This window comes from Taudactylus pleione, unplaced genomic scaffold (assembly GCF_031769625.1).
Source record: "Taudactylus pleione unplaced genomic scaffold, aTauple2 ptg000366l, whole genome shotgun sequence".
Classification (NCBI taxonomy): domain Eukaryota; kingdom Metazoa; phylum Chordata; class Amphibia; order Anura; family Myobatrachidae; genus Taudactylus; species Taudactylus pleione.
The window spans coordinates 5,591,748-5,607,915 of NW_028284767.1; the positions used below are offsets into that span (position 1 = coordinate 5,591,748).

Genomic DNA, 16,168 nt, shown 5'->3' on the forward strand with positions numbered 1-16,168 from the left:
CTTCATGGACTGGCCACACTCGCTCTAAAATCCAACATTTGGAAACCCCCCTCTAGAAATCCTGCGTTTGTCACTGTCCAGTACAGCTCAACGGTTACAGGTTGCCTGTCTGTGCATTATGTATGATCGTTAACATGACAGAGGCCGGCAGTGCTAACTGTTGTCATTCTCTCGCTGCACTACGAGCAGCAGGGCACAACCATTCCAGATCTCTGTCCTCTCCCACCCCTAATGCACTGTGACTGCAGACTCCATCAGGTCCTAGAGCCCGCTGCTTGCACCTAACTCCTTTCTTTTGTTCCATGAAGCCAAGGACACACACACAGTCACACACACAAGTAGGATGAATGACCCCTGTCTTCAAGCCTACATTAACATCCATTAACCAGTATGAGCCACATGGGGTAATAAGCATACAGTATACCTGCCCATGTGTCTATGCACAGTATTGCATTGCAATTAACATTATTTATTCTGTTAAATGGAGGTCCAGCATCACACGTACTGTGCTCCTTATCTAATTGTCTGTTTTTCCTTACTGCAAATACAATCTGATTATTTCACATTGAGCTTGCTGTAGTAAGGTAAGCCTAGACTCACTGGGGAGGTGGAAAATATAAATCAGTGGAGACTCAGAGGTTACTGGAGCTGTGTGACCCAGTCTATGTGCAAGACTACATTGGTAAGCATAATAATTGCTGTTTTTTTGCTTTGGGAATCTTTAAATTGGTTGCTGCAGATTTCTGATGTAATACTAATGCCATGATATATGCATGATGTACCTGGTACCTTTCCATCACAACAAGCCAATTTACTAACAGTATACTTGCAGTAACCCACAGTAACCAATCTGATTTTTGTTTTCATTTTACAAATAAAATTATAGCTATAATGTCTGGTTGCTATGGAATCTGCTTGGTTACTATTGGTTCCACCACATATGTACTCTTGGCGTTATTAATTAAGCATGGATGTTCATGGCAAAGTATTAGTTTTTTTCTGTAATTAATTATAAGTTGACCACAAGTATATTTTTATACTGATTTGTGATATCAAACTGATTATTCATAATAATTAAAATTAGGGATGTGCAGGCTCGGATTAGTTCGGTTTTGCACGCCAGGTTCGGATTTTTTCCATCCAAAAAACGGGACTCAGAAAGAGGCAAAACGTCATCATTCCTGTAAGTCCAGGAATGATGATGTTTGTCCATGAAAGGTGACGTTTTGCCTCTTTCTGAGTCCTGTTTTTTTGATGGAAAAAATCCGAACCGGTCGTGCAAACTAATCCGAGCCTGCACATCCCTAATTAAAATGTGCTTCAATGACTGAGAAAGCCAATGTTATGCACATGTTAGTAATGGTTTAATTTCTGTCTCCTCTCCAACAGAGATAGCAACAGTGCCACTAGTATGCTATGGATGACTTATATTTATTGATGGGCATTCTGAAGAGTTTAAAATTCAATGAAATTTGCATATATGAAATATTAATAAATACTGTATAATGGCTACTATGACCTGACCATATTGTAGGTGAAGCCAGGATACTGATCAGGACCTAAATTGTTATCAGGTCATCCTGTGAAACCATAAGTCACCAGTAGAGCAAATCCAATATCTTTTCCTCCAAGCATCCCTATTATCAGCTACTTGGGTACTTTCGGTAAGAAATGTAAATTGGTTGTTGATGTATTATTATTTATTATTTATTTATTAACAGTTTCTTATATAGCGCAGCATATTCCGTTGCGCTTTAGAATTGTAAGCATTAATAGAACAAAACTGAATAATAACAGACAGATATATAAGTAGGAAGACCCTGCTCGCAAGCTTACAATCTATATTTAATTATTTCCTAGCATAACTAGCTGAGTCGCTGACTTGTAATAAAGTGTAAAAAGAGCAATAAATTAAAAATATAATAATATATACTGTATATGTGTGTTATCTGTTACACTGTAACAGAATTATTGTATATCCCTATTTATATAACAGTTTTAATGAATGAGCTATAAAATGGAGATTTTCTTTTCATAGTATTTGCTAATAAATAAAATAATTTTGCAATAAATGATACAACATTGTAGAATTATGTTTTTATGAAAAGGCAGTCATGTATTTTTACGCTGTGCTCCACTCTGCACAATTTTTGTTACATACAAGTAAAATGTTTAACAGGTCCAGGGGGAGATGTATCAAACTGTTGAGATAGATAAGGTGGAGAAGTTGCCCAAAGCAACCAATCACCTTCTGATATTTATCTAGCACAGTCTGTGAAATGACACTTATCGGTTTCTATGGACAACCTCTCCACTTTAGCTCTCTCAAAAGTTTTATACCCACCCCCAATCCTTTATTGTAGTTTATGGCTCCAACCTAATGGGGGGTATCCACTAGACGATAAAGTTGAACGATTGAACGATAGCGATAAAATCATTCGATAATCGTTCGAACATCGTTTGAAAATTTGGTCTTTTAGACATCTTTTAGACATCTATCATCGTGCAAACATGCTGGTCAACCTGACGTTATCGTCAGGATCAGCATGTTTCCAGATGATGGATGACCCTGCACTGAACGTCTGCTCGTTCAGTGTAGGCTCATCACACGACTGACAAATGACTGCATGATTACAATGTCGTAATCGTGCAGTCGTTTTCAGATCTTGTAGTGGATGCCCCCCTTAACAATTTCACCATTACTTCCTTATTGTAAGTTAGTGGTTCTCAAACTCGGTCCTGAGGACCCCACACAGCTCACGTTTTCCAGGTCACTCAGCAGGAGCACAGGTGTATTCATTACTCACTGACACATTTGAAAAGGTCCACAGGTGGTTATAATTATTTCACTTTTGATTCTGTGAAGAGACCTGGAAAACATGCACTATGTGGGGTCCTGACTACCGAGTTTGAGAACCTATGTTGTAGGTTATCAAGGTAGTAAAATTCCTTTTAATTGAAGAAAGTTGGATATAGAGTCCTAATTGAGCCATGCCTTGGAACACAGTAAAGCTGGGTACACACAAAACAAAATATTATGTGATATTTTGTTCCAATGCGGACTGAAACAATATACAGTCAGGTCCATAAATATTGGGACATTGACAGAATTTTCATATTTTGGCCTCTGTTCACCAGCACAATGGCTTTGAAATGAAACAAACAAGATGTGATTTAACTGCAGACTTTCAGATTTAATTTGAGGGTAATTACATCCAAATCAGGTGAATGGTGTAGGAATTACAACGGTTTCTATATGTGCCTCCCACTTTTTAAGGGGCCAAAAGTAATGGGACAAACTAAACAATCCTAAATCTAACTTTCACTTTTTAGTACTTTGTTGCAAATCCTTTGCAGGCAATTACAACCTGAAGTCTGGAACGCATAGATATCACCAGACGCTGGGTTTCATCCCTGGTGATGCTCTGCCAGGTCTCTACTGCAAATGTCTTCAGTTCCTGCTTGTTCTTGGGGCATTTTCGCTTCAGTTTTGTCTTCATCAAGTGAAATGCATGCTCAATCGGATTCAGGTCAGAGGATTGACTTGGCCATTGCATAACATTCCACTTTTTAGCCTTAAAAAACTCTTTGGTTGCTTTTGCAGTATGCTTCAGGTCATTGTCCATCTGCACTGTGAAGCGCCGTCAAATGAGTTCTGAAGCATTTGACTGAATATGAGCATATAATATTGCCCGAAACAATTCAGAATTCATTCTGCTGCTTTTGTCAGCAGTCACATCATCAATAAATGCAAGGGAACCAGTTCCATTGGCAGCCATACATGCCCACGCCATGATTCTACCACCACCATGCTTCACTGATGAGGTGGTATGTTTTGGATCATGAGCAGTTCCTTTCCTTCTCTTCTCTTCCCATCACTCTGGTACAAGTTGATCTTTGTCTCATCTGTCCATAGGATGTTGTTCCAGAACTGTAATGGCTTTTTTAGATGTTGTTTGGCAAACTCTAATCTGGTCTTCCTGTTTTTGTGGCTCACCAATGGTTTGCATCTTGTGGCGAACCCTCTATATTCACTCTTGTGAAGTCTTCTCTTGATTGTTGACTTTGACACATATACATCTACCTCCTGGAGAGTGTTCTTGATTTGGCCAACTGTTGTGAAGGGGTTTTTCTTCACCAGGGAAATAATTATTTTGTCATCCACCACAGTTGTTTTCTGTGGTCTTCCGGGTCTTTTGGTGTTGCTGAGTTCTCTGGTGCATTCTTTCTTTTTAAGAATGTTCCAAACAGTTGATTTGACCACATCTAATGTTTTTGCTATCTCTCTGATGGGTTTGTTTTGATTTTTCAGCCTAATGATGGCTTGCTTCACTGATAGTGACAGCTCTTTGGCTCTCATATTGAGAGTTGACAGCAACTGATTCCAAATGCAAATGTCATACCTAGAATCAACTCCAGACCTTTTACCTGCTTAATTGATAATGAAATAACGAGGGAATAGCCCACACCTGTCCATGAAATAGCTTTTGAGTTGATAGTCCCATTACTTTTGGCCCCTTAAAAAGTGGGAGGCACATATTGAAACTGTTGTATTTCCTACACCGTTCACCCGATTTGGATGTAATTACCCTCAAATTAAATCTGAAAGTCTGCAGTTAAAGCACATCTTGTTTGTTTCACTTCAAAACCATTGTGGTGGTGAATAGAGGCCAAAATATGAAATTCTGTCAATGTCCCAATATTTATGGACCTGACTGTACATTGTACACACTGTATAGTGTGTACGCCCAATCCGTCATTCCCAACAGTCGTTCATCACATCGATCCCATCTGCTGTCCTGTGAGGCAGATGGGACGATGCAATGTACATTGAGTTGTTGCTACATGCACCATGTAACGACACATTGTGCAGTCTCATGCCGGATTGTGCATTGTGTATCATTACATCGTATCGCTGGCTCGCACAGTCGTATGGTGTGTACCCAGCTTTATCCTGAAGACATGCTCCACAACATTTTTGCATTCGTTGTGATCAAACACATAATGTGGTTCTTCTACAGCAACCGGTTTCTGGTCGCTGCTGTGTATATAATAGTATATGCTTAAGTTACACTCTGTAAAATACATGCACGTTATTAAAGTTTAAAATCACTGTAATAGTTTTGTAAAATGTTTATATCCCTTTAATGGGGTAGGATGAGAATCCTGTTGTCACAAACTGTCGGGCAGATTGTGGATGCAACCCGTATTCAGGGAATTGGCTAGACCTATTCCTGAGGCGTGGAGTCTAATTTGCCGGCGGTATTCACCAGGGACTCTCGCAAGAGGGTATGGACTTGGCTGCATCCGACACACAGGACGCGGCCCTCAGGTTAGGTTTCCCTATACAGGTGCTGGTGAACTTAGCAGGAGTGCAGGAGACTTTAGCGTAGTCGACAAGCCGAATCAGAAAAAACAGACGGTACGGTACCAGGGTGGAAACGTAAACAGGGAATAGCCGAGGTCAGAACCAAATAATTAACGCAGAACCAGGGATCAGGCAGAATCAGACTCACGAACAAGCCAATGTCAGAACCAATAGTCAGGATATACACAGGAACGCAGGAGTATGGTAATGGAGCCTATACTCTGGCACTGAGGTGCTCCCAGGAACTTCCTTATATAGGTCAGGTTTCAAGCCAGACCCAATCAGCGACTCCCTAACCCCGCCTGTTTCTTTAATCTACTTGCAGTACGGCACGCGCGCCCCTAGGGGAGCCATGACCGTCTGCACATTTGACAGGGGAAGCCCGCGGCAGCAGGCGCCGGGATCTCCCACCTTGCCGCTCGCCGGAGGACAAGACAGGCAGCCCGGGAGGGCGTCATCGGCAGCGGGCACCGGGATCTCCCCACCCGCTGGCTGTCAGGGAGCCAGTGCTGCCGGACCTGGTAAGTGATGACCGGTGTCCGGCACACTGTGACACCTGTCTTATGGATCAACTGTTGGTAGAAAGCAATGGAGCCTGGTAACGGAGGTGCTGGCTAGGCCTATCTGTCCCTCTCTTACCTCCTGGCATCCATTGCTGTGCAGCAGGTCTTCTTGGATTTACTGCTGCCGAGATTGCGATCGCCGAGCTTGACTTTTCGGCACCTGCGGGCGGGTGGTCAGGTGCTGATGTCACTGGGCTGTGCCATAGCTCGCAGGTTTCATGTACTGTCTCCAACTGTCTCTGACTCACTGCTCTTCCGTTGGAGCTCTGCCTGCCCCCAATGGTCCATATCAGCCTGTCCCTTCAGATCAGTGCAGTTTTAGGTACTGGAAGACATTCTGAGTAAACGTGCTTAAACAAAGATTTCAAATCAGAGACTCCACGGCCTACTTGATGGGCACCATGTAGATCTCCATGGCCCTGATGAATTTCAAACATAGCCAAAAACCTAATCCTAGTCAAACTAAACCACAATGTCAAATTTGGGGGAACTACAGTAGGTACAAAACTCTCGCCGTGCATAAAGGACAAACAGACAGACAGGCAGACACACACACTTTCTCTCTTATATAGATGACAACTGTTGTTTACCAATAACTTTTCAATATTGATTGTGATGTTGGAGTTGACATATAATTGTCACGACCACAGTTTCTAGGCATGGTGGTCAACGGGTATTACCTGTGAGATCACTAATACGGGGGGCGTCTGGCGGTGGCACTGGTGTTTGGCGAGGGGCGTTGGCTGTGCGTGGTTCTGTGCGGGCATGTTGTCACGTTGGGCTGGTGAGGCCTGGTGGTGCTTCCGTTCCACTCCGGCATGGGAGCCGCCATCTTGCCTCCGGTTATGTGACCTAATCGCCCAATCCTGGTTTGTCACATGCTCTCTCTGGCCAGTCACGGCACAGCACTTGGTATTTAGGGAGGTTCAGAGCCTCACTTCATTGCCAGTGCAACTTGTTTCTCAGCATAACTGAGAGAGAGTTCCCTGTGCTCACCACCTGTTTACTGTGATACGCTACCTGCCTGCCTGCTTGTCTGCTCCAACCCCGCTGGACTACCCTGCATCCTCCATTACCTTCCCCTTGCCTGAGTACCTGAGTCTGCTGTTCACCCTGCACCTTGCCTCCACTGACACTCTGCTGGATAATCCTTCCTCAGCCTGCATTCTTCATTTCAGCCACTACACCTGATTTCTCCAGCCTACCATCACCTGAACATTCTCTATTAACCAGTCACTTCCTGGACATTGTTCATTGCCTGTCACTTACTGGACTTTTTCCCATTACTTCACCACAGCTCCCAAGTGCACTTAGTGCTATATCTGGACTTTAGTTTTTGTCATATTCATGTCTATCAACCACTCATTAAAAGGTCCACCTTTTCATTTAAACCTGCTCAGTGTCTGCTCCTATCACCACCCCGGGCCCACAACAAAACCAGATCCTCACAATTTGTACTGGTCCCATGGACCCGGCCATGGAACAGGAGTCTGGAGTAGATTTATTTTGGTGCATTGCTGGCCGTTTGGAAAACCTGGAAACCATGCAGCATCAAATGGCTCAGTTTTTACAGGAAATGTCTAAAAGACAGGATAATCTGCAAACCTCCTTATCCTCCCCTGGGGTAACAGTCCCTACACTCTCTCCTGCATCTGGAAATACTGGTAACAGAACATCTCCTCGCTTACACCTTCCTATGCCCAGCAAATTTGACGGCAACCCTAAACTCTGCCGGGGGTTTCTGAATCAGTGCGATATACATTTCACCTTACAGCCTGATAACTTTCGCACTGCAAAAACTAAAGTTGCTTACATAGTGTCTTTGTTGTCCGGCTCAGCCTTGGATAGGGCTTCCCCACTCTGGGAGCATTCAGATTCTCTGCTGGATAACTATACAGCCTTTGTGTCATCATCCAGGAGGATCTTTGATGAGCCCGGACGTACTGTATCAGCTTCATCTGGTATTATGACTCTGAGACAAGGAATCCGTTCTGTCGGCCAGTATGCCATACAATAGCATCAGAGCTCAAGTGGAATGAGGAAGCCCTCACCTCAGCCTTTTGGCATGGACTCTTGGACCGACTAAAAGATGATCTGGTCACCCGTGAGCTTCCCAACAATCTAAACGACATGATTTCGCTGTGTAATAAAATCGACCTATGCTTCAGAGAACGTCAGGCTGAAAAGCACAGGTCTGACAGGCAAAGGTCATCTACCCTTCCCTTACCTACCCGTCCATCCCCTACTCCTATGGATGCAGAGCCTATGAAGGTGAACCATACCCATCTCTCCAAAGAGGAACGTCAGAGAAGGATGTTAAAAAACCTCTGTCTATACTGTGGAGATTCGGGACACCTGGTAGCCTCCTGTTCCCGCAAATCGGGAAACGCTCGTTCCTAACTGACACTGGAGACATCAAGTTAGGAGTAATGAGTCCGTCCTCAAATAATAAAGATTTCGTAATAACCTTAGCTATAGATCTAAAGCCTATATCTGCCTTTGTTTCTGCTCTATTAGATTCTGGAGCAGCCGGAAATTTTATAAACTCCAGCTTAGTTGACAAACTACAAATTTCTTGTTCATCCCTCACTCATGCGATTTGCTTGACTGCTGTGGATGGTCGGCCTCTGGCTAATGGAGTTGTCACCAAGGAAACTCTACCAATGCTAGTCCATATTGGAGCACTCCATTCTGAGTCTTTGAAGTTTTTAGTGATACCTGAGGCATCCCAAGACATTATTTTAGGACTACCCTGGCTACACCTGCACAATCCTAGGATAGACTGGTGTTCTTTGCAAATTCTTTCATGGGGGACAGACTGTCAGAAATCCTGTCTTCCCAAGATACGACCTGTAAGGAAAACAGCTTCATTAATATCTCCAGCAATTCCTAAGGAGTCCTATTGACCTGCTGCCTGATAAGATGCCACCTCGTGGTTGCACCTATCCTCTGTCCTTACCAGAGACCAAAGCAATGTCTGAGTACATCCAGGAGAATTTGGAAAAAGGATTTATTCGCCCCTCCACCTCTCCTGCCGGAGCTGGGTTCTTTTTCGTTGCCAAGAAGGACAGCGGCTTAAGACCTTGTTTAGACTACCGAGGCCTGAACGATATAACGGTCAAAAATCAATATCCGCTTCCACAAATCATGGAGTTATTTGACAGGGTCAAGCAGGGGCGTATCTTCCTATTGGCCTGGATGGCTCTTGCCAGGGGTGCCGCTGTTTCAGCCCACCATCACTAGCACATGATTTTCTGTCTCCTCTGCTCTTAGCAGTGTCTTGCAGTCAGCTGCAGCAAAGATCCCTGGTCTCTTTCTGTCTCCTCTGCTCTTACCAGTGTTCTCCATTGATTGCTAGCATGTATTAGCCGTCTTATATGTCCCTTTATATCAGAAACATTTAAAATTAGGGAGAGTAATTTTTTTTTAATTTTTATTCCTAATATATCTCTTCCCCCACAATACCTAACACATATCAATCACCACTCACTAATTCCAATATGTCAACTGTGCAGGAAAAGAGTGCAAGGACCACATCAATCACAAAGCTCTATTCGAAAGGTAATTTGCATATATGCAAATTATCTTGCCCATAATGCATCTTGATTGTTATTGATGCCCTCTTTTCCTGTGTTGTTGACATATAGAAGTTAATAAACAGTGCTTTTCATGTAGTAAATGTTATAACTGAAAAAAATATATATAAGATTATATATATATATATATATATATATATATATATATATATATACATAGTCTCCCTATTTCTACAGGCATGTAAATTGAACTACCCCCAGTGTAAATTTAATAAATTTGTATTTTCTTCAGTTTGGGGGAATTGGCTAGATCTTTATAGGTTGTGGCTAACCCTGTGTTGAGAATAAGATATAATCCATATGGACTGTCTTCATTCTTATGTGGGATAATATAAAAGATTCATGTGAGTTATCATCCCAGTAACTTAATGGTTGAGTGAGGGTATCAGTTGTTAAAAAGCATAATGCTGTATAGATAGCCCAATTTGAATATATGTAAATTATGTTACCCATAATGCATTTTGTTTGTTTTTGATTCACTGTTTTTAAGCTTTTCCTGTGTTTTTTTTGCATAAAAAATGTTATATATAGTGGTTTGCAATAGAGAAAGTTTTATAAAAGATATATATATTAAAAAGAGAAATAAAAATTATACTCTCCCTATTTCTTCACGTGTGTGAATTAAACTACCCCCAGTGTGGTTTTTTTTAATTTTTTTTAGTAGAAGCAGTCATTGGAGGGGGCGCCCATTCCTTAGTTTGCCAGGGGCGCTTGGACCCCTAGATACACCCCTGGGGTCAAGGGGTCCATCATATTCTCCAAGTTAGATCTGTGAGGGGCCTACACTCTCATTCGTATTCGCTCAGATGACGAGTGGAAGACCGCTTTTAATACTAGGGATGGACATTTTGAATACCTTGTGATGCCTTTCGGCTTGTGCAATGCCCCCGCTCTCTTTCAGGGCATCATTAACAAAATTTTCCGGGATCTATTATATGTGTCAGTCGTCTATCTGGACGACATATAGATTTTCTTGTCTTCTCTAGAGGAACATCATCACCATGTGAAGGAAGTGCTGTCTCATCTGAGGAAGAACCACCTCTACTGTAAACTGGAAAAGTGTGTCTTTAGTGTACCTAGTGTGCCATTTCTTGGTTATGTCATCTCTGGCTCCAGCCTAGAAATGGATCCCAAAAAAGTGCAGGCAATCCTGGATTGGTCCCGTCCTCAAACCTTGAAAGCCATCCAGAGACTACTCGGATTCGCCAACTATTATAGACGCTTTATCAAAGGATTTTCATCACTTATGGCTCCCATTACCGCCCTGACCCATAATGGTGCTAATCCTGCCCTATGGTCACCCGAGGCAGAGATAGCCTTCCAGCTTTTGAAACAAGCCTTTATCACAGCTCCAGTCTTAAGACAACCAGACCTGAATAGACCTTTCTTGTTAGAGGTTGATGCCTCATCAGAAGCAGTAGGAGCGGTCCTATCCCAGCGATATGAAGTCAACGGAGTTCATCCCTGTGGGTTTTTCTCCAAGAAGTTCTCTCCTGCCAAAAGGAACTATGCTATAGGTGAACAAGAACTCTTGGCAGTGAAGTTGGCCCTGAAGGAGTGGAGATACCTACCGGAAGGGGCTAAATTTCCCTTCACTGTCTTCACTGACCATCGGAACCTCCTCTTCCTCAAAAACATCCAGTGTGTGAGCCCTCGTCTGGCCTGATGGGCAATTTTCTTTGCTCGCTTTCAGTTCACCCTGACCTTCCGATCTGGAGCTCTTAATAAGAAAGCAGATGCTCTGTCTAGATCTCTCCTCTAACAACAATTTGGAGACCCTGCGTAGTGCCCCTGTCCTGGAGTCAAGAGTGTTTGCCACCATACAGATACAGCCTCCTACTGGGAAAACTTTTGTGGCCCCGGAGTTAAGGAAGCAGCTCCTCACCTGGGCTCCTCTCGTTTTGCAGGTCACTCAGGTACTCGAAAGACTGGAACTTTTAAAGAGAAGTTATTGGTGGCCGTCCATGAAAACTGATGTATTGGAGTTTATTTCCTCTTGTGCCTCATGTGCTCAGCATAAGTCTTCGCATCAAGCCCCAGCTGGTGAATTGTTACCCCTGCCTATTCCATCACGTCCATGGACACATCTCTCCATGGACTTCGTAACGGATTTACCTAGCTCTCAGGGGTACACCACCATCTGGGTTGTGGTAGACCGATTTTCGAAGATGATTCATTATATACCTCTAAAGAAACTGCCTACTGCTCCTGACTTGGCTCATCCCTTAGTCCAGCACATATTTCGCCTCCATGGACTTCCTACCAAAATAGTTTCTGATCGTGGCATTCAATTTGTGGCAAAGTTCTGGAAAGCCTTATGTTCTGTTCTACAAGTAAAGTTAAACTTCTCCACGGCCTATCACCCTCAGAGCAATGGATCCACAGAGAGGGTCAATCAAGATCTTGAGACCTTCCTAAGGATCTTCATGACGTCATCCCAAGACAATTGGTCTGAATTGCTACCATGGGCAGAATTTGCACATAATGTCTCGTATCATTCCTTGACAAATCAAACCCCATTTCAAAACATCTACAGTCTTCACCCTCGTATTCATGAGTTTCGAAGCCTGCCTGCCTTTGATGTGCCAGCCGTGGAGGATACTTTACAGAGATTTGCATCTAATTGGGCTCAGGTACGTTCGGATTTGGAGAAGGCGTCCTCCCGTTACAAACTTCAGGCAGATAGGAGACGTAGGAAGGTACCTTGCATGCAAGTTGGAGGCCAAGTCTGGTTGTCCACCCGGAACATCCGTCTCAGAGTACATTCGATGAAGTTTGCTCCCCGGTTCATCGGACCCTTTTCCATCACAGAAATAATCAACCCTGTGGCTTATCGCCTTCAGCTGCCTGCTTATCTAAAAATTCAAAACTCATTCCATATCTCCCTCCTAAAACCCCTAATATTGAACAAATTCCGCAAGGGTGTTCCTGTTCCCCCTCGCATCCAGACTGAAAGAGGCGTGGAGTTCGAGGTCTCTCAGGTCCTGGATTCTCGCATCCGCAGAGGACGATTGCAGTATCTCCTGGATTGGAGGGGTTACGGTCCGGAGGAGCGCTGTTGGACCGATGCTCGAGATATCCATGCTCCCGACCCTGGTCAGGAGATTCCATCCTGCTCATCCCGAAAAGCCTGGTGAGTGTCCTGAGGCCACCCATAAGGAAGGGGGGGTACTGTCACGACCAGAGTTTCTCAGCATGGTGATCGACGGGTATTACCTGTGAGGTCACTATGGCCGGGGGCGTCTGGTGGTGGAGCTAGTTGCTGGCGAGGGGCATTGCCTGTGCGTGGTTCTGTGCATGCATGTTGTCACTTTGGGCTAGTGAGGCCTGGTGGTGCTTCCGTTCTGCTCCGGCATGGGCGCCGCCATCTTGCCTCCGGTCAAGTGACCTAATCTCCCAATCCTGGTTTGTCACATGCTCTCTCTGGCCAGTCACGGCCCAGCATTTGGTATTTAGGGAGGTTCAGAGCCTCACATCATTGCCAGTGCAATGTGTTTCTCAGCATAGCTGAGAGAGAGTTGCCTGTGCTCATCACCTGTTTCCTGTGATACGCTACCTGCCTGCCTGTCTGCTCCAACCCTGCTGGACTACCCTGCATCCTTCATTACCTTCCCCTTGCCTGAGTACCTGAGTCTGCTGTTCACCCTGCACCTTGCCTCCATTGACACTCTGCTGGATAATCCTTCTCTCAAAAAAACGTTGAAAATTGGCTTGACACGAAAAAAACAGGCTTTTTCTTCTGTAACCATTGCAGAGCATGCAAGACCTCTAACAAAAAATCTACTCTCCCTCTTCAAATGTTTATCTCTCACACCACACGAAAGGAATACAAGATAAAAGGGAAACTCAGCTGTGATTCCAAAGGAATCATATATTTATTATCATGCCCATGTGGACGCACCATAAGAAAATTAAGTACACGTCTGGGAGAACATATAAGAAACATTGAGAATGGTTTAAAAACACACAGTGTCTCGGAGCATTTCAGTACACACCATAATAAAGATTCCTCTTTACTGACATTCCAAGCAATTTCGCTTGTCAAACCCTCATGGAGAGGGGGAACCATATTAAAACCATGTCCAGAGAAGAAAGTAGATGGATATTCGAACTCAAAACTCTGACATCATACTGACTTAATATTGACTTTGAGCTCTCCAGTTTTTTGAACAAAGATCCCTGATTGGAACACCTAAAGAGGATGGGCAATTTTTGGCTCATGGGAAACCAACTGAAGTGGGGAGAAAATTACAGTTATACCACCCTGGTAAACGCCCAAAATACCATCCGAACTTGGAAGCTAAGAAGGGTTAGGCCTGTCAAGTAATGGGAAGGAAGACCGCCCATGAAACACAGGTACTGTAAGTAACATCCTCTCCCCACTCTCATATTGGTACACCTGAGCTAATGCCCATATCAAGGGTGCCATTCAGCATCACCAGCCGAAGAAATCCCCTCGATGGGTACATAATCCACTTTTAAGATCTGATGAAATTTGTATGTCAGAATGGATGATCCATCCAACAAGAATTCACTATTAAAAACAGTACAATCTCTTTAAAGCATTCTAGAGATTTCATTTAACTATACAGGATGCTGAGACACTCCGTATCCAACACTATCCTTGCAGGACAACCATGTATTGTATTCCCTTATTAAGACACATACACAAGATCCAAGTTTTACCATCTTTAGAAAACATTAATCTGTCATACCTTAATATTACAATGAACATATTGTCTTATACAATTTCCATTTTATTATCCATTTTTATTTTTATTTTTCGTTTTACTTTTACTTTTAATTTTTTCTTTCTCATATCTCTATTTTTATTTTAGTTTATTCTATTTTATTTCATTTCCAGTAAATTTTAACTCTGCACTACTGTGTCAGTTTGTAGGATTCATTTGATTTATTACATTTTTATTCTATGTGGAGCTCTCTGTTCATTTATTCCCTATATGTTATTATTTAAAATCTATCCATGTCAGAACTGTAATTACTGCTGCCAATGAAAAAGATATGTTTAGAAACAGCATGCTAGGTCTCCACCAGTTATTCAACGTGAAACACAATTTTTGAGACAGCACAGCAGATCCCTATGAGTCAATTAAAGTTACAACGATGTTCTAAATGAGGTGCAATCAAGGTAGCCTTTAAAGGAAGCATTTTGCATATAGCAAGATCAACACTGTCCCTGACGAAGCCCACCTGGGAGAAACGCGTAGGCCAACAGGACAACACTGTTTAGACGTCTAAACCAACTACAGACTTTCATACTGCCAAGCGCCAGCCTACATCAGAACATCAGACAGCAGCAGGAAGCACGGACCTGTGGTAAGAGCTAACTCCAGGGGGATCCGAACCTGCCGCTTGAATCACCGGCGCCACGAAGGAAGCCTGTCAACACGGACCTCCTCTGTATACCACTACACACAAGGAACTCAACGAGGCGGCTACCGCATCAAGTCCTTCCCGAATTCTGTGAAAGCTGCAAACAAGACAGTCCAGGATAAGGTAGGAGGTGCGCGCACCCACATTAAAGAAAATATACCAGTCGGTATCGTTCACATCACCACTACGAACTTCATAAGCCCCTGAGCTTCTCCATTGACTACTCAGCAAACATCTTTTACAATACCTAATCAGACTCCATTTAATATGAATTTTATTATGGAGCACTGTAAGGGTGAAGGGTAAAACAGGATTGGACCAACCCCCCCTTATTAAGTGTAAAACCACTCTTTTATATCTACATCAAGAGACATTGTTTATACGGTGGTGAGGATATACATACTACATGACCTATTGTTATAATACATATGTTTTTATGCCTGAATTTTTTCTAACATCTAATCTGTTGTTCTTATTTGTCACATTTTATATTGTCATCAATAAGTCATTTGTTTATATATATATATATATTTACTCAATATTTTTATTCAGTTATTCTGAATAGTGTACATATATTGTGTAAACCATTAGATTTTTGATTAAGTATATATAGGCCAACCAGGTGCGCCCTATAAGATCATTTCTACATATCCGTTTTTATTTGTGATCTTGGAAGGGATCACAATGATCTGTGGCAGCCCTGGTGACACACCTTAGAGGCACCCTGTCTAAATAGTGCGGCTATCCCACTCCCATTGTAATACCTTCCTCAGCCTGTATTCTTCATTTCAGTCACTACACCTGATTTCTTCAGCCTGTCATCACCTGAACATCTCTATTAACCAGTCACTTCCTGGACATTGTTCATTGCCTGTCACTAACTGGACTTTTTCCCATTACTTAACCACAGCTCCAAAGTGCACTTAGTGCTATATCTGGACTTTAGTTATTGTCATATTCATGTCTAACAACCACTCATTAAAAGTTCCACCTTTTCATTTAAACCTGCTTCAGTGTCTGCTCCTATCACCACCCCGGGCCCACAACAAAACCAGAACCTCACAATAATGCAGTGAAAAGAATGGAGAAGTGGACCAATGGAGACGTTTCCCATAGCAACCAATAATCTTCTACCTATCATTTTATAGAATTAATTCACTGGTGGAATATTAAAATGTGTATTGTACAGTCTTTTTTGAATATAGAAATTGATTATTAGAAATTATTATTAGATTTATATAATATAT

General features: G+C 42.8%; 1 protein-coding gene across 1 annotated transcript in view; it reads left to right on the forward strand.

Annotated features, from left to right (window-relative positions):
- Positions 1-381: 381 nt before the first annotated feature.
- Positions 382-16,168, forward strand: part of ZNF524 (zinc finger protein 524) — a 47,487-nt gene continuing 31,700 nt past the window's right edge. Inside the window, exon 1 of the mRNA XM_088444483.1 lies at positions 382-682. The gene's annotated coding sequence lies outside the window, so the exon portion shown is untranslated. The remainder of the gene's footprint in view (positions 683-16,168) is intronic.